The 18978-nt window shown below is 45.2% G+C and overlaps 1 long non-coding RNA gene across 3 annotated transcripts; it reads left to right on the top strand.

Moving 5' to 3' along the window:
* The first annotated feature begins 4734 nt into the window (after window positions 1-4734).
* Window positions 4735-18384, top strand: LOC136296490 (uncharacterized). 3 transcript variants are annotated; one of them, XR_010722948.1, is made up of 6 exons: window positions 4735-4871; window positions 7683-7834; window positions 11475-11624; window positions 12331-12383; window positions 16433-16489; window positions 18236-18384. It is a non-coding gene; the product is annotated as an uncharacterized lncRNA (long non-coding RNA). The 3 variants fall into 3 exon arrangements; XR_010722946.1 differs by having other exon boundaries at window positions 7680-7834; XR_010722947.1 differs by lacking the exon at window positions 11475-11624 and having other exon boundaries at window positions 7680-7834.
* Window positions 18385-18978: the final 594 nt, after the last annotated feature.

Raw genomic sequence — 18978 nt, 5'->3', positions numbered from 1 at the left:
GCCTGCAGGAACTGTGTGCCTCACCCAGTCAGCATCCAGCCTTGTGGCAGGCAATTTTGGAGGGGAAATGGAGCAGGCAAGGGAGATGAAAACGTTGTTCCCCTTCCCATGCCTGTTGCTGCACCCCATCTCCCCTTTTCCTGCTGTACCCACTGGACAAAGGAGCACAAGACTTCAGTCTCCAAGGCTGTCAACCTGGCACATTTTGCCATGGCCAAACACTCTTTAAAGCAAGTACAGAGGCAGATCTTCTTCTGAGGGTGGAGATAACAATAGGTAGGAAGGGCGAGGGAGAGCAGACCTGGAGCCTCACTGCTCCCAGTGCTCCTGCACCTCCACAGCTTGAACGGGCGCATTCCCAGCGTCCGGAGCCGGATAATAAGCAGAGCCACAGCAGCTATTCAGGAGGCTCTGACCCTGGCTAGGTAACTACATAATGAGCCTGTTTGAATTGCTCCCGTTCCTGCCAAAGGGGTGGGATCGGGGGATGCTTTTGTTTGCAATAATGAACCTGTAATTATGCTACATTTCTTGGTTTTAGCCACATTTTGTGTGCGTGTGTGTTGTTCTCTTTGTATTGACAGATTTATGGCCATGATACGCCGCTGCACCAGAAGCCGTACAGGCACCGTGTGGAGACGGTCTGACTGTCGTCTCAGAAAGGTGGGGGGAGAGGAGAAGGAGGGAGGTCTTTGCACTACCTTAGTCCCCGAAGGGTTAAATAAATGTATTAAAATTAATACAGATGGCACAGGTGCTGCCTTTCCAAAAGTCACAGGTTTCAGCAGGGCAGGACAAAAAAAAAACACCACCAACAAAAAAAAAACCCAACCACTTTTGGGCTCCAGGTGAATTAAAATTTTAAAAAAATTAAAAGTAGGGAACAAAATAAATAAATAACACATACCAGACTTCAGCTCCAAGGTGCTCAATAAAATTACACTTTGAAATGCAAGGATTAAACAGAGTAGGTGACAAGGTGACTTTGTTAACAGCCTAATCTCTTGCCTTAACAGAGACAGGGAATTTACATGTGACTGCACAAAACTGCTTTATGGTCTTTTTTCTAACTGGAGAATGTAGGAAGGGGGAAGGAGGAGATGGGACAGGGTTGGATGTTTTAGAGACATGTGTAAAATGGGTTTAAACTATGTTTTTCTTATTGTTTTAGGTTTGTTTGTGGGTTTTTTAAGCAAGTCTGCATGGAAGTGTGTCACCAGTAATAAGCTGTTTCCAAAAGGTCCAGGAAGCTGATGATGAAGATGTCACAGAATAATGAATAATTGGGTAAAACCATATGTGGTGTGATTTCTTCCTCAATGGTTTTATTTGCTTTCTTATAAAAAGCCACCCAGTATCATGGGCTATTCAAAATGCTATGTCAGGACTACTTTTTCCTGAGTCTTTCTCCAGATTTCAGCTTTTCTTCACCACAGAATGTGAATGTGAATTCTAAATCCAGGGTACTTTTTTTCAGATAGCTCCTCTGTTCTTGGGCAGGGAAGGGGCAAGGGGAGAAAGAATTTAAAAAAAAAATAATAAAAAATTAGAGCTTTAGGTCTTTTACGTTTCTGTCCATTACTAAGATGAGACAGTGATGAGCAAATGAACATGAAATGAGACCTGGATCCCCCTGTGAGGGTTTGTATCATACAGTATCCACTTCTGTGTGCCCAGGGTCCAGCCACCCCTGTCATCTCTTCCCCTGCAGCAGGCAGAGTGCCCCTGGCTTTTCCATTTAACTCCTTCGAGTGTCAGTGTGGATGTCCACTGGTGAAAGTGTCATATTATATTTGTTGCAGCATATCTGGGGTATTTGTGGTGACTGCAGACAGAGGAACAGATTCTGTGTGGAAACTTGGTGTCAGATCCCCAGCGCATTTAGAGATTCATGGGCTGGACCATTTCTGGATGAGATTTCAGCTTTTTTAAGTGGGTGAAGATGGTCTATGAGGGCATGGAAACAGACATCCCAGTGAGGGAGGGGAAAGCTGCTTTTCCCTTTGCTTTGATATTGGGGTAGGAGAAGGAAAGACAGTTTCATTCAGAAGAGTTGTGCACCTCACTTGAGTATGACTGTTTAAATATTTCCAAACAATCATCCCAAAGAGATGATTTGCTGAAAAAAAACTTTTAAATTATGTGATTGACCATTACCCTTCAGTGTTACATCCAGTCCTGCATTTCAAGCTACCTTTGCAGGAAGGTGAGTGTAAAGGCTCAGCAGTCCATCTGCCCAAAACAGCCATGGCCAGCTTGTCCATGGACATGCCAGGAGGTCATGGAGCCAACAGGAATACAGGCAGAGGTCAGAACTGCAGAGATGTGGTGGGAAGGGAAGTGGAGGGATGGGACAGGGCTGTCAGTCAGCATGGCTGTCACCATTTCCCTTGGGGAGCCATCCGATTCCCCCAAGAAAATTTTCAGCTTTGCCTTGGGTTCAACAAACTTGATGAAACAGCCGGTCCAAGCCCCAGCTGTAACTTGGCCAGTGAGGACCTGCAGTATTGCTCTGAGTCCCCTCTGTCCCTCTGGATATCAGGGATAGCCAGAGCACATCCTCCACACAGCTTTTGGGTGACAGTGGAACTCATCTACTCACCACTGCCCAAGGGTTTGAGATTGCACGGGGGGCCATGCAGGCAGCCATGTCCCAGGTCCTAGCAGAGCAGGGCTCATCAGAGGTGGACTGCTGACTGTGAGCACACCTAGCACTTTCTCAAGCATGGATGGAAGAGAAAGTAAAAAATACCCACTTTAAAAATCAGACACAACCTCAACTCTGAAGTTTAGTTGAGCACCCACTATTTGGGTGCTAAAACATGTTCAAACCTAGCAGCAGACACACATTCTATGCAGGAATCTGACCAATTGTTTCCCTTCTCTCTCTTGTCCTTGTACCTTAAATCATTTTGACCTTTAATTGGCCCTAATTTGCCCACAGACAGCCCCGGGACCCTTCAACACATTTGCTTGTAATTGAGTCTCTTTGTTATTTTTCTAGAGAGCCACTGTTGGTTGTTTCTTTTTGAAAACACTGTGGCATATCATTGAGAAGCCGCTTCTAAATGAGCCCGGCTGGAGGCCAGGAGAACCCTGTGAAAGCCCTGCAGAGAGACTGGGCTATCTAAATGCAATTATCATATCACTGTGAAAACGTGAAACGGGCCTGAGCTTAAGCAAACATCACCCGCCCCTGGGCTGAGGGTGGTGAAAGCTTTGCTGGGAGGTGCTGTGTTGAACCCGTGGGAGAGGTTATCCTGCCATTGCCTTTCGCCCTGCAAAGCAGGGAATGTCTCTCTGCCTGTTGCTTACTGCAGATGGGTGTGTAACTGGGTGTTCTCCCATGTGTTTTCCTTGGTGGTTTTATTAAATTATTTTAAATGCACCTTATTAGAGTGTGATGGTTTGCAAGGAATTGCTCTGGTACAGCCACGGGGCAGTACTCTGTAGAGCAAGAATAGGACAGCCCAGGAGAGGAGCAGCAACAGCAGCAAGTGACTGCCAGCAGACAGTGCTTCCCCAGCCAGGCCCTGTGTGTGCCACTAATCTGGCTGTGGCCACAGTTTGCCCTTAGCCCTGCTCATAATGTCATCAAGATCTTAACTGTCCAAAGCAAAGTTAGGACAGTGAGGGATAATACTGCAGCACGATAACATCTGCACTGCCTCCTGCACTAATGGACACTTGCTCTGTAACCGAGCCTCTGCTCAGTCAGCCCTGCAGCATGGAGACCTCTCGTTAATATTTGGTCCATGCAGACCTTACAATCAAATTAAGCTGCAGGGCTGTTGAGCCTCTGACCACAGGTTGTTGTGCCAATGGTCCTCTTGGAGACTGAAGCTGGTGCCCAAGAACATGAGAACTGCAGTGTGTCCCATAAAGCTGTTTTAGTGCCAGATCCCAAATAAATTTACTTTCCATGGCTTACAGCATTCACACAGGCAGCACCCACAAACTCCACTGCCTTGGAATAGGTTAGCAAACTACATCTCACATTGTATGGAAAGTCAAGTGAGCCATGGCTGGCAAGGCTGGATTTCTGCCCTGTGGAGGAGAGCTTTTTTATTGGGTCAGTCTGTTCACATGTGGCTCCAGCAAGGAAAAGACACTGCTATTTTCACCTGACTGACACTTCCGGAGGTCAAATGCAATTGAGGAGGATGTGCTGCTCTGCAAAGGTAGCAGGTATGATGATGCCTCCTGTCCCTCGAGGTCGTGCACTGAGACAGGCATGGCAAGATGGTGTAGAATGTAAGAGGCACATGTTTGGAAGGAAGAGAGAGTCCTGCTCTACCAGCATGGCTGTCAAATGTAGCTGAAACCAGCAGAGATTGATCTTTAGAAACAGGAAAAACTCAAAAGTCCTCCATTGCCCCTGGATAATTCGTGATCTGTGGGGCTGGAAACTGTAGTTTCTAATGGTCAAGGTATCTAATTGGAGCTAGACATCTAATTATGTGGATGGAATTAGCTCAGTAAAGTAAGTCTAAATAGTTGGCAGCAAGACTCCTAGTTATTTAAAGTTCCTACCACAGTTTGCCAGCACATAACTGGCTTCCAGGTGCTGGGGGAAGAAGCCCATCAAAGTGTCCCCCATCCCTCCCCAGTCAGATCATGCTCAGCCAGAACAATGTGAAAGGAGCAAGACTCCTTTGCCCAAATCTCCACCAGCTGGGGCAGCTCACCCAAAATGCCAAGCTCCAAATGCAGCTGGCACAGAGAGACTCCAGTGTGACTGAAGAGCTGGTTTCAGCCCTTCAGGGATCAACTGCAGTCCGACAAATGCAGTAAAGGAAATTCCTTTTCTAAAGGTAACACGGAGCCAACAGGCCTGAGGATGAAGTTTGGGATCCACACAATGCAACCAGGTATGGCTGGGTCCTTCCTTGGAGGACAGACTGGGCATAGAGAGCATAGTGCTGCCAGAGCAGGGCTGGACACTCTTGAGTCTGCAACAATGAAGCTGGGAAGCATTTTGTAGTTGTCTTCAAAATCTGCATCTCTCTCCTGACTTTACTGTAATTTTTTCCCACTGTTTTTCTGATGTTTCTGTACAGGTTGCTTAAAATCCAAGACATTTTATTTCTGCTAATGAGGTTCTGGTCAAATGTGGGCTCTTGCTGGGGTTTGCAGTGGATCCCTGCTGTAACACCCCAAAGCATTCACAGTGCCCTGGCAGGTCCTCATAAGTTTATTTAGATACAGAATCCTTGCCATTGAGCTCCAAGTACCCAGGGGTTTTTGCATATGCAGATATTTGCAAAGTTGGGCTCTGTTTGTATTGCCTGTTTAATAATTTAAGTTTATATTTAAGTTTCTGATGCTCTGTTCATTTTTTTAAATCCAGCCATAATTTTAAGGAAAGAGGTTTCTTGCTTGGCTTTTTAAGCAGTTGTCTGAAGTGTCTCTTGGGAGTTTGTGTTGGTGTCTCTAGTTTTGAGGAATAATAAAGGAGCGGGAGAACTGTGCTGTACAAAGTTGTATTGTCCCATCACCATTCCTGAAGTTCTTTTGTCCCAGTGGCTGCTAGGACATGCTTTCTGCAGTCAGAAAGGTCTGTGCTTGGTGCTGAGTCAGAAACCTGGTCAGCTGTCCTGCCTCTGAGCAAGACAACCACACTAGGATATGCCTGCACATGCCAGCTCCTCTGACAAGCCAATATCGCTCAGGGGGCTTGGATACCATCCCTGGCATAGGAAGGAGATGTTCATGTCATGGATAACCTTTGCACCACCTTGGTCAGATCTGGAGAGAAAACACAGTGGGGACAGTGGCATGGATTGGCTGTTCTCTGACATCAATGCATGAAGCAGCAGAGGTACTGGTTTCAGGGCTGCTGTTAAGCACTAGAAAATTCCCCTTTCAACAATTCTCTATTTGATTAAAACAAAAAAGCTTGAATGCTCAGGCAGGAAGAAGTCATTTTTCCAAAACAGACAGTGATGAATTTGGGAAAATTGGAGGGAGGCCAAGGAATTACTGCAGACTGAAAGCTGGGTGACTTTTCTGGGAGTGACCAGGGAACATTTCAAAGCCATCAAGCCCTGCTTCCCCACCACTGCCAAAGGAGAGCTGAAACCTTGGCGAGCAGAGCAGTCACTGCCACCACTGCTGCTTCCTTTTCTTGCTGCCAGATAAAGAGGACAGACTCTCCTTTTTCACTCCATTCTCCTCACACAATGGGGCAAGGGGATCAGCGCCAAAATTACAAGTGTGAGCCCTTAATGCATCAGGTTGAACAATGGGCTTTGGAGGCGTCTGCCTTGTCGTGTGAAGCAGTACAGCTAGTTCTGACTACCCAGTGCCATGGAAAAAAACCTCATTGTCCTGGCAAAATGCTCCTCAAAATGAAAACACCCTCCTCCTTCTTTCTTCAGCTTCCTAATGGGAAGCAAAATAACAAGCCAGGCCCACAATTAAACAAACATGCCACTAACGGAGCCGAGCTCAAGTGTAACAGATGTTGTTGCAGTTGGACCAGGCTGGAGGCCGGGAGCAAGCCACTCTGGCTGGCTGCTGCTCCTGGGACACTGTTGCTGAAGGGATTTCTTTGCCACACCACAGCCTTCTGCTTCCACCAATCTTTCCTCCTTTTTCTCTGGTATGCCTTTTTCCTTGCTCTCCTCCTTGTCCAGGTGCCTCCCCAACTGCTCCACCTCATCATATTTCATTCAGCAATTCATCAGTTTCACTTTTCAGCACTAAAAACCACAGGTTTTATTCCAGAAAAGCTCAAGAGATGGGGCAAAGCCATGTCAGTTACCTTTTTTGGCCGTGTTAGTATAGGAGAATAAAGCGATTATTTTTCTCCATTTCATTTTTCTTTATCCATGTCCTCACTGGCACCTGGGCTTCACATGGTGAATCACTGCCACCTCCCAGTTCCTGCAGTCCCTCCCCAAGTTTGATGGCTGTGGTGCAGCTGACTGTTAGGCTGTAGCTCAGCACATCTGAGACTCCCACCCCAAAACTGCTTCTCCTCCAAATATTACAGGCGTCTCTCCAACACAAGAAATTTGGTATTTGAGAGGTGACAGCTAAAGAAGGGCAAACAAAAGGGAAATTGTGTCCTTTTCATATCTGGCTGAATCCATCTTCTCTGCAGCTTTAGAGCTCTGGTGCAGTCCATGATGAGAGTCCTATTACCTCTAAGGCTTAAAGTCCCTGACTCCCTACCTGGCACCAACTGAATGATGCCTCTGATAGCCCATGCACCCCCTCGTTTACAGGGATCTGTTCCTTCCAACTCCATGTCAAAGGGACAAAAATAATTTGGCACAAGACAGAATCAGAGGCTGCTTGGCCCTGCTTGCTCCCCAGCAAAGTTGTGCTAGGCTTCTATTACTGCTAGAGGAACAAGAGGGACTCAGGGCTGGGTGACAGACTTCAAAGGCCTTTGGGTCACTCCCCAGAGCAAAACCCCCTTCTCTCATCCAAGAGCCATGGTCACCAAAACCTTCCTGAGGTGTCTGGAAGAGGAATACAGGGCTATACACTGCAGCATCTGTGCCCACACATATCTTTGGCTTGTCTTCTATTCTACTTGCTCTTGCAGTTACAAGGCTCTGTGCAGTGGGGCTTTGCTTTGCCCCAGGCTGCTGTAGCACTGCAACTTCTGTGACTATTAATAGAAGTCTAAGGAAGTAAGAAAAGTTAACTTCTCTTTCTCCTTCAAGCAGGGAAGCTGGAAGATCCCTGAAATCTTTCCTGAGGTGTCTCAGAACAGGGACTGTGCCAGCACAGAGACCCTCAGAGCCACATGTCACCAGCACAGTTGGGGACTGAAGCATCCGTCACCTGCCATGCTCAGAAATTCTGTACAGTGGAGGAGGTAAGCAGCTCAGAATAAAACCTTGCTTGGTTCACCCTCTTTGCTGGGCAAGACAGGCTGGATACCCTGGGCCTGGCAATATTGAGCCAACACCACCTCTCAATGCTCTGCTGTGGTAAGAAACCAGCCAAATGCACAACTGTTATGAGCCAGGGCTGCTAGTTCAGCACTCTGATGGTCAGAGTGAGAACAGCACAGACACAGAGAGCTACAGTCAGAACAGGCTTTCATTGCTCCCAGTGCAGTGCTGAATAGTATTTCCACTCATATGACAAATTTATGAACAAGGAACAAGGAGTCTTCAGCAGAAAGCATCCCTGTTGTCAAAACCTCCTTCCAGGTGAAAATGGAAACCAGTTCCAGGTGAACATCCAGGTATTCCAGGCCAGGGAGGTACTGGAGGTAAATCACAGCAAGCCAACCAACCACCTACCCCTTTACTTATCGCCTAATATTTATATAGATTTTATACTTTTGAACTGCTTACACTGAGATAAAGCACCTCAGATGGAAAATTTGATGGAGGTATTGAGTTTTTTATTGAGTTGATAGACACAATGCATGCACATAATGTGACTGCACTTTGATAAATACAGCAGCAATTTTACAAGGTTGACTCTTTTAGAACAGTTGATGACATGAGTTAAAATGACTAGGAATTACCAGCCAGAAGTGGATGTAAAAGTATCAGACTTGAAGTAATTCAGGAGATACCCTGTCCTATACAACAATGGTACTTTTTTCAAAAAATGCATCCTTCTTCTCACTGCCCTTTATTCTTCACCCCACCCCCTTTCTCTCATATAAAACACAAATTTACATCTGTTCAGTTCCCCCTCTCTGTTGCCTACAGCATCTTTTATTTTCACAGCAGCTTGGAAATGCAGATTTTGTGACTAAGACCTAGAGGCACACCTTGTTACAGCAAAGTATCTGGGCTGTGGCTGTAGAGCAGCCTCCCTCCTCTCACTGGCTCTGGGGCTCACTGGATGCTGCTCTGAGCCTGTTCAGGATGCTCAGCAGCAAAAAGCAATTTTTGGTTTCATTAGGTTTTATGGCCAGCCCAGTGTTTTGAGGCAGTTCTTTAGAGGGTCAAGTTAAAAGGAGGGGAAAAGAGGGAGACCAAGTAGGAGAGTGTGTTCAGCAGAGAGGTTGGCTGGGGATGCTGCAGGGCTGCTGCCTCCAACCCTGTTTCTTTAATGCTGGTACATTATATATCTTGTATGGATGCTTGTTCTGGTTCTTGCCCAATGCATTGACCAGAACCTGCTGTTTAACAGCAGTTCTTCCCTTAGTCCCATCCAAGCAAAGACCTATGTGTATCTGTATTTAAAGCCCATCTAATTTCAGTCTTCTGTATGCAGGACTATTTTGATTGAGCTGGGGAAGTCATGACACAAATAGCTGATAGCACAAATAGTTGTGCTGGCAGATCAGAAGAGGCGGCAACCTCTGGATGAGAGCCATGAAAAGCAGCTGTGGACAGATACCTCCACACAGAGTTTGGCTGCAGCTGGAACATGATGCACAGCCTAGAGCTTCAGTCACTGTTCTATCAGGTCAAAGGAAGGGGAAGGGTGAATCAGTCCAGAAAAAATGAAAACTATTCTGAATGCTGGGTCATAAAATTAAAGGCACCTTTTAAAATCTATGGGGAAAAAAAAAATATTTGGCTAATCTTCTACCACTCTCTTATTTCTGTTGTCAATCTAGGACCTGGTTTAACTCTCATTCCAGACAAAAGTAGAAATACCAGGATACTACAAGTAATTGTTCGTGCTGTAGCTCCTCAGGTCAGGAGGAAGCAGAAGTAGTGGGGATTTCTCTTGAATTATCCTACCAGTTTCTAAAAGTGTATCTGTACGGTCTTGAGTGTCTCAGCCTTTTCTAGAGCAGACACTGTAAGGCACCAGCAATAGCACCACTTCTGATTGTGACTCAGTCCAATTTCACTGTAACATCTCAGATGCCTCATCCCATGAGCTCTGGAGTTCTCCATGCATTGCTTCATGTTCAATGAGCATTTACTGGAAAGAGAAGGTAAAGTGAAGGGGTAGCACCCTCTGTGACACAGAGCAAGAAATGAAGGCAGGACTGAGTGAGACTAAAAATGCTGTGTTGGTGGCAATTCTCAGCCACTGTAATAGCCCTCAGTAGACCTGCTACAAAGCAGAATAGCTTATAACAGCCCTGTGGGGCCAGAGCCAGAGCAAGGAAGGTATCAGCCAGCTCTGTCCCCATCACAGAACTGAAGCTTAGCATGACTTGGAAAGCAAAGGATCTGTTTTCTCTCTCTTGGCAATGGGGATCTACAGATGCCGGATGATTAGGGCTCTTTTAACAGAAAATGCAAAATAGAATTATCACATAACCCTGCAATCTGCTCACCTTTCATCCATTATTATTCATCCAGATTACTTTCTCTTCTGTCCCTCCTGGATGGAGCATTCACTTTTGCAGAGCACTGGCAATGTGATGCCATGCTCATGCAGGCCTGGAGGAGCCTTGCTTTTTCCAGTACCACCATCAGGACCAAAAACGTGACCTTTTGCTGCAACCAAACCTGCCCATAATCCTGGGGTCACTGGTGACAGCATGCCTGACATCCACACATGCCTACAAACATTCCTGGAGATCTCTCTGATGCAAAGCCCCTTTGGCCATGTGCTGCTGTGTGAGGCAGCCTGCATCTTTTTGCATTTCAATCCCATCCATCTACAGCCAATCATCTGGGAATCTTGTCATTTGCATGAAGTCGCCTCTGCTCCATAATTACAAGGGCCAAGTTAAAGTCTTTAAATGGTTTTTGAGGTGATTCAGGTGATGAGGATGTGATCTAAGGTATCAAAACTTCCAGCAATAAAGGGGGCATCATTCTTAGCTAACCCCCTTCAGGGGCTGGTATGTGGCAAGCACTGGAATGCACCACTTTTCTTCCTCTGACTTGATATAATTACTTTCAGTGTTATTTAAAGCTCTGACTAATCACAGGCAATGGCCAGGTTTATAACACAACAGTGTGTAGCCTGGAGCAAATTCTGACATAATTATACTGTATAAATTCCCCCATTAGAAATGACACTGCATTGGCATGGTTTACAAGGCAGCCATGGCCCAGTCAACTGGCTCAGTGAAAATCTGTCTGACAGTTGTTTACCCTGTTGGTATCTTGTCACTTCTTACAATGATGAGACTGTTACATGACAGCAAATGGAAGCCAAAGGCTGAAGAGTCTCTCCTTTCCTCTTGATGCCTTCAACTGTGGTTGTTTTCTTGCCTAGTTTTCTCTGGGTGAGGCCTTGCTCAGTTCTGATCACTCTGAAGTAGAAAAAGCAGCATGTGGTTATGGTACAAATCACAAAAGCCCATAGAAATCCTGACTGGGGTTGCATCATCTGCTTCAAGGAGCAATTACTCCCCTAGGTTCTATCCCCTCATTGCAGAGAGATTATGGGCCATATTAGGATTTGTTCCGACCTGGCATTGCCTTGCTCCATGGCAGGGTAGTGAGAGCCAAGCTGCTCTCCTGCTGGTTTTAGCTCATGCTAATGGAGCAGCAGGATGTTGCAAAGGGCTAATTTGTCAGGTCCTGATATGTCACTGCAAAATGATTGCATGATATGTTTGTTTTCCACTGCAGTGTCAGGGCTGTGGCACATTGGAACAGCCTGGGAAGAGGGAGACTGCACCCTTGGCTGCGAGGACAACGATAGAACCCTCAGGACTGTGGCCAGTTCCATTTGGGCAAAGGAAACCAAACACATTTCCAGTACTGAAGCACTGATACAATGTAGGTCAAGGAAGGATTTTGACCTTTTCAGCCATTATCTTACATAAGGATCAGAAAAGAAAGAATAATAATCTGAATAAATCCAATGAATATTGGTTATGAAAATAAAAGCTTGTAGAGTACTTCAGAGCAGTTTTATCACCACCCTGAGGAAGGTTCAGTAGGGACCCACTGAAAAATGTATCTTGAACAACAGGTTTTCTAGCAGTAGAATAGCAACAAATGGTGATACAGTTCAGCGGCTGGGATAGGGCAGTATGATTCCAGCCTCCCTCCAACCTCAGAGACCTGAGCTAATTTCACGTATGGAGAATGGGATCTGGAGCCTTTTCAGATCTTCAGTTTCAAACTGGCTCAGGAGACCAGCAGGCCTCCAACACTGGCAAACTTAAGAGATACATGGAGGGGTGTTTTTTAGTTAGAGCTGGAAAAAAAATCCTACCTGTAGAGGATTATCCCTTGCAGTATGTTTTCTATACCAGTTAATTTACAAAATCCCAGCAACTGAGTTTTGTTACGAAGAAAGTGAGAAAGACTATTCTTTATGGGAGGTATTGACACAACTATTTGGGAATCTTTTGGGCTTCATGCAATACATGTAACATTTCTGGCACTTGTCCATTTTCATCAGCTAAGAGATGAACTCATTAACCCCCACCCCAAAATCTGAGGCAATAATGCCTGTCTTTTGTTTGTTTATTTTCAGCATCATCAGGAAAGCTGTGATCTGGATGCACCACACAGTCTCCTTCTTAAGCAGTAAGTAATGCCTCTAAGAGATTCTTCCTAATGGTATTCAGAGGCTGGAGCCAAGCACCGAGATGCTGTCGCAGGTATGGAGACAATGGGGCGGTCCCTTGCTGGTGTTTCCAAATGCTGGTGTCCCCACACTGAGCTGAGTCCCTATGGGAATACAGTGTTTTCCCCAGTCCCCGCCTCTCTGGGGTGCATGCCCTTGCATGCCAACACCAGCATGGAAGAAGTTAGCACTGCTGTTCCCTATGCCAAACCAAGCTGTGGCTAAAGGAGTGTTTGGATATCCTGGGCTGCCAATTCAGAACTTTCCTAAAACCAGCAGTAAAATTTGCCTCCAATTCCTTTTTAGGAAAAGACGGCTGTAACATAAAGTCCCATTTTCTAGGTGTTAGAAGTTTACAACCCACACCATTAAAAGCTACTTTCTGTGTCTAACTTAATGTTTGGTCTTCAGGAACAGCTAGGAGGAAAAGAGAAGGTTCCCTGTTTGTTCTACAAAATAGGAAAGTGGTTGCTTTCTATACTGTAAATATGCCTTAGAAAGCTTATAGGCTCGTGCTGGGGATTTGATGTTTTTAACTCACTACATTCCTTACATTTTTGTGTAACTGCCAAGAAAGCTAAATAAAATGGCTTTTTTAGTGTTTTCTCTAAGAATAGCCCCACTTCTTTGTAAATATAGCAAAGGAATTGTTGATAATAATTCTTTGGGAGAATAACCGGTGTTATTGATGTTAAAAGTAGAAAGATTGCTGTTTCTCTGTCTCGGAAACAGAGCTAACCAAGTAGGCCAGGACTTCAGAAAGCCTGAGCACTCCCTGGCCAGTTACTGAAATTAGACTGGTTTCATTCCTGTGCCAGAAGGTGTAGAATCAGAGAAGACCAGCACTGAAACAGAAACCCCAAACCCTAAGATTTGCATTTTCTTTCAGGATGCAGAACTTAACATTTTTCCTCCTTGTCTGCATTTCTCAATTTGCAGATGGTTCTGCCTTCTGCCAACTTACCCTGAAAAACTGGGGTTAATTTACTCACTTTGATTCAAATGTGCACAATTAACACTTGGGCACCCTTAAACCTTTGCAGTGTTAGGGGAAGTCCCACCCTCCTGAGATACCAGCATGCAGAGTGACATTCTCAAGTTGAGCCGAAGTTTAGACTACAGAACCCTGGCTATTGCTTGATTGACACCCATCATATATATGCCAAGACCTTAGATGTGTTTTGTAATGCCATGCAATAAACTGGTGGTTAAACCAGGATTGCAGCATGAGAATTTGAACCAGCCTGTGCCATGCTTTGACTGGTAAACATTCCTGCCATCCAGGATTATGAGAAGGTGGGAGGCTCTTGATCCACTTGCATGTCACTTTCAGGGAGAAAAAAGGTACAGTTATTTTTTTAAGGTTGATTGAAAGTATCTATCTTCCCTGCAGTTGAGACAACCCCTCACAAAGGCTTCGGGTCATTAACCAGACCTGCCCTTCAGTTGAGCATGCAGAGATTTGGTGCTTGTTCAGCCTGGCTTTGTCAGGGCTGGTAGCCCTCGTCGGGATTATTTTTCAAAACAGAGACTCAGTGGGGCCAGGCTGTAGCATACAGTGCCCAGACACTGCCTTCTGTTTCTTCTGAGCCTGCCTTCTCCCAGCTTCCCCAGCTGCTCCCTACCCTTTACCATTAAAGCTGCTCAGCGATTGTTCCTGATTCACCTTTGCCAGTTCCACGTGGCATTTTATAGCCTTCTGTGATCATTTACTCTCTCATTCACTTCCCAGACTGAAATGCCCTAGTCTCTTTCGTTATTCCTCATAGAGGTATAGTAAGTTAAAATAGGGAAATTTTAGGAAAAGCAGTAAGTAGTAAGTCCTGTTATGACTGGGGTTTTTTTCCTCTATTGTCCGTTTGGTTACTTGCTTTTTTTGTTAGTGAGATTTCCACTGTGCCAGATGGCATTTGAGGGCAAGTAGCCTGGCATCTTTTGAGCCAAAGAAACATTCTGTGTTTCACCTTTTAAGCCTGTGCTTGTGCCACAACTTTGATGATATCCAAAGCTACGATATTTCAAATGACAACAAAACTCATGCAATCTGTAAGGGAAAGGCTTCTCATCATCTCTACAAGTGACTTGTGAATGTGAGGTGGTGAAGGATGGAAGGCAGAGTTCCCATCCCATAAGGACTTTCAAGATTAAAAAGTTAAAACAGCTCCTAGTGATTCCTGTATCTCCCAATTAAAGCAAATAAAAACCCAACCAACTAAAAACCAACACCACCAAAATCCACTTTGTTTTTGTCAAGATTAAGAGATGACACAAAGCTGACTACAGCATTAATGAGCTTGTCTGTGGTTTAGGAAGATTCAGATCCTTCTACTGTTGTTTCCAGTATGAATCTGGGCTGGTGACTGCTTGTTTGTGTTCTTAGATTTCATGTGACCACTACTAATTCCAAATTTGGGTGGATTTTAGCAGGTAGGACTTTGTTTGGGTCTAAATAGCAGGTAATTTAGCAGGGTCACAGAACTTCAATTCCAGATGAGGACAGAATTCTGAAAACTGATTGTCCTATGAGATATCTGCCACTCAGAGTCAAATTCACATGCTAAACTTAATTTGTCTATTCCTTTTACTACTCTTTGGAAACATCTGAGCTCTGTGATAAGGACTGTGTGGAGTAGAATGACAGCAGAATAGGTTAAACGTTGCAGATGTGCATAAACTGGGGTTAAGGAGAGACTCCAACCTGGTATCCAAACCACTTTATGACTTTTGCATAACTGGATAATTGAGCTGTAATGGGATGCAGAGTGTTTGCATGTTTGTCTGCCCAAGAGAGGAACAGCTTCTTTTAAGTTGCCTGGACTACAAGCCCCAAAAGATCTTGTACTAACTATAGGACAAAATATCTATTGCCTCCCTGAATCCCTCCATGCTCCTGAGTAAGAGGGATATGAGTGAGGGCTGAGTTCCCAGAGTGGGTGCAGGGAGCACAGTGTGAGAGCGTGCAATGCTGCTCAGAAACATGGCTTAAGGTCAGACTCCACTCTAAAGCTTCCCCAGAACCTCAAATCCTCTTTTTATATGAGTTTCACTCAACACAAACAATTAAAGAATTTCATCTTCTTCTGCTACGGTGGGAAAACTTGGATGCTTCTCTGGTGTCTTAACTTTATTAAACAGCCCCAGAGTGTTCCCTAGATGAGGGTCCTGCCTGCCTTCAGACAACCCAAATCTTTGTGTTTGCTGTGGATAAGTTGGTCTCTGATGCCAATTGGCAGTAGGGAAGAGAAACAACACAGCTGGTTGCAAAGAAGTAAAAAAATGAGGGGCAGCTACAAGCCTCATGTCTGTTCATATGATTGGAATGATTTGACAAGGACTCCCATCAATGGCAGCGTTTCAGAGCCCTCAGCATGGGCCATTGCACATCTCCACTATCTGTGTCCTTTTATGTTCCCCCTCCTAAAGACAGCAGCAGGCAGCTTTAGAGCTTCAGCACCATATGTTCTGACCCCTGCCTTGGAGCACAGGGAGGTGCTTTTTGTAGTTTTAATTTTGGAATTTGCCCCATTAATAGGCACGGTCTGGTGGAATGGAGAGAAACATTCCTCCTGGGCCAGATTGCTCTGGTCTCCAGCAGTTCTCTCATCACCAGGGGTTTGTCAAAGCGTGCAGTATGCTAACATCCTGCCAGCTCACCTTTCACAAGCTGACTCAAAGGCATTAGTCCCACCAGTGCAAATAAGGTGTCTGCCGCGTGTCTGCTGGTTTCTTCCTGGTGCACTGAGGCAAAGCAGCCTTTCCTTGTCAGTCTTTGACCAAAACTGTTGATTCTGGAACAACTGACTGTGCTGGCTGTAGAGGATGCCAAAACCTCTTGAAAGCTGGGGGGCAAAGGTGTTCTCTTTTTAAATGAATTAAGCTCTGGGAGGAATTTTCCTGAGAGCTTATTTGATATCTGGAATAGAAATGGCTTTCCTTCTCCAACTCCACCTACTCAACACTCCGAGTCACATCCAGAGAGCCTTTAGACACATTTCTCTTCTCTCTCCAGACTACCAACATTGGAGTTCCACTGCATTTATTTCTAGACAACTGAAAAATATTGCAGGTGAGTCCAACTTGAATTTGCTTGCTGAGTTAGTCCAGTGGACTTAGTTCAGTCTAGGGAGAATGTAGCAGTTGGAGGGCATTTTATGGTCTATCAGACACTTCTACCAAGGCTGAGCTGGAGGAAGTTTGCTCCAGTTTGGTTAGGCTGCTAAAATCGCAGCCAGTTCCTCAACTGCTTGTTAAAGCTCAGGTCTGGTACATCCCAGTCTATGTAGGTGCTCTCCAGGGAGTCCCCCTTGCTCTGTTTAGCAGACAGTTCCCCCCTTCAACTCCCCAAGAGCAGACTGAGAGGGATTTCTGGGTAGCTCCAGACCCCTGGATCACCCAGACACCTCATGACCTCCCTGCCTCCCAAGAGAAACACAGCTGTACCAAAGGAAAGTGCTGTCCAACATCTGCACGTGCCCAAAGCAGCATGGACCTGTCACTGCTAAATGCTGTCACAGGTTCTGTGGCTGAGGAAGGACCTTGCATTGCAAAAGGCGCACATAGAGAGTAACCCCGTGATAAGAGAGGCTTTTAAAAAATAAATCTTATTGAGAGGAGTGGTAAGTCCAGCTCTATCTGTACCTAAAGACAAAGATCCTGGCGCTACTGATAAACTGCTAGAGTGAGAGCCTAATGCCCCTTGGCTCCTGTAGGAAATAGGACCTCTACTAACATCTGTAAATAAACATCCCCGTGTTTTTACACACTAAATACCTTTGCAAACCTGGCTCCTTGCCTGCTTCCCACACTTGGCTGCTGCTTCTTAATGTTTGCAGGGTAGCAGGAGCAAGAGCTCAGCTGTAATTTGGGGTTGTATTGTGCAAAGTGCTGTACAGGCACAGAACAAAAGACCTCTGACCGCTTCCCAGCATCCAGGTCTTGTTATTTTAAAAACAACGTCCCCTGTTTTGTTTGTATGTTTTTTTAAATCTTTTATTCATTATTTTCTTGTTTCCTTTATATTTCTGATGCCTCCAAGCTAGAATACCTTTGCCGAGCTCCTGACTGAGCGAGGCCAAGCCTGCCACATGGAAAGGACTTTTTTACCTGTGTCCTGCTTATCTGCAAGTGGTGAATGTGGCTGGAGTGAAGCTGCAAGGGTTTAAATGAAGGGTGTTAGGGATAATACTGCACAACGAACTTTGTGCCTCAAGATTCCCACTGGGATTAGGGAACATGAGCACTGCTGGAATCAAAAGCAAAAGTTTAGACCACAGAGAACTGAACAGATGCAAACGTGATACAAAACTGAAAAACTGTGCTCCAAGAGAGGCAAATGCACTCCAGCTGTGCCTGGAGTGGGTGGGTCATGCTTTTCCTGTGCCCAGGCTGTTTATTTGACAGCAACTACCAGGAGGGGATTTCCTCCAGGTTTACGTCAAGGAGCATGTCATGTCTCTTGACCCTTAACTAGGTAAAACTTATTGTATTAATAATCAACTAACCTGGGGTTCCAGACTGAGTGACAATTTGCATCCATCCCCAGCTTAAATAAACCTAAACCACCATAATTTAAAGAAAAACGTTTTGAGCTGGTGTTTCCTGTGAAATAATAGAAGTGTTTCTTCTGGGTTCTTTGATACATTTCAGGTTCATTTTGGGGCTCTGTAATTAATGGCAGCTGGTTCTCTGATTATTTTATATTAAGGACCAACTTCCAGTAACATCAGTGGGAGCAGGATTTCAGCTCTAGAGCTATTATTAACTAATGCAGCACAACAATGCCTGGCTTTCGTTCTGTTTTGTTTTCTCCCAGGGTCGGAACGTGTGTGTATCCCATTAACTCTGTCCTCACTGCTCTCAAGAAGTTCCGCACAAATGATTTTATTTTTTTTGTAAGAAAATATATTTTACTAGGCAGTTTTATGAGAACTGACAAAATGCCTCGTAAATAACCCAGCAGGAAATATGGGGTAAATAAAATTTTTACAACTTTATCATAAACCTGAGAAGTCTTTGGTTCCTTTTCGAATGGAATGAGCAAGGTATTTCATTAAAGGAAAAGACATTCTCTCTAAAGCCCAACAATTACAGACACAATGCCTTTTTAACCTGCAATTCAGTCAAACAGGTTTGGTGGTAGTGGAAAATGTTAAAGGCCCCGTTTTGACACTTGGGGTCATGCTCCCCACAGATCAATTTGCGCTGTAGGTTCCCTACACAGCAGAGCTGGAGAACTGGTGTGTACCTGACCTGTCCCCCAAGTATGCAGGACCTCTAAGGAAACACGTATCTGGGAGAACCTGCTTAGGACAGGCTGAGGCTTCCTGCTGCCTCTGTACGCCTCTGAGTATGGGGCTCTGCCTGGGGCCTTTAGTACAAAGGGAATACAAACAAATATGGTCCTCAGGTCCTCAGCACAAGCCTGAAATGCAATGATTTGGTCAAAGACCAAGAGCCTGAAATAGAAATGCTTGGAACAAGCCTCAGTCCTTGAACTTTGTGTGAAGGGGGGATTCAGCTCTCAGAAGGAGGATCTTTGACGTGTGATAATTTTGG

Source organism: Chamaea fasciata, unplaced genomic scaffold, assembly GCF_029207755.1.
Source record: "Chamaea fasciata isolate MVZ Bird 193981 ecotype frontalis unplaced genomic scaffold, bChaFas1.0.hap1 SCAF_13, whole genome shotgun sequence".
NCBI lineage: Eukaryota > Metazoa > Chordata > Aves > Passeriformes > Sylviidae > Chamaea > Chamaea fasciata.
This window is presented reverse-complemented; position numbering and strand designations above follow the sequence as displayed.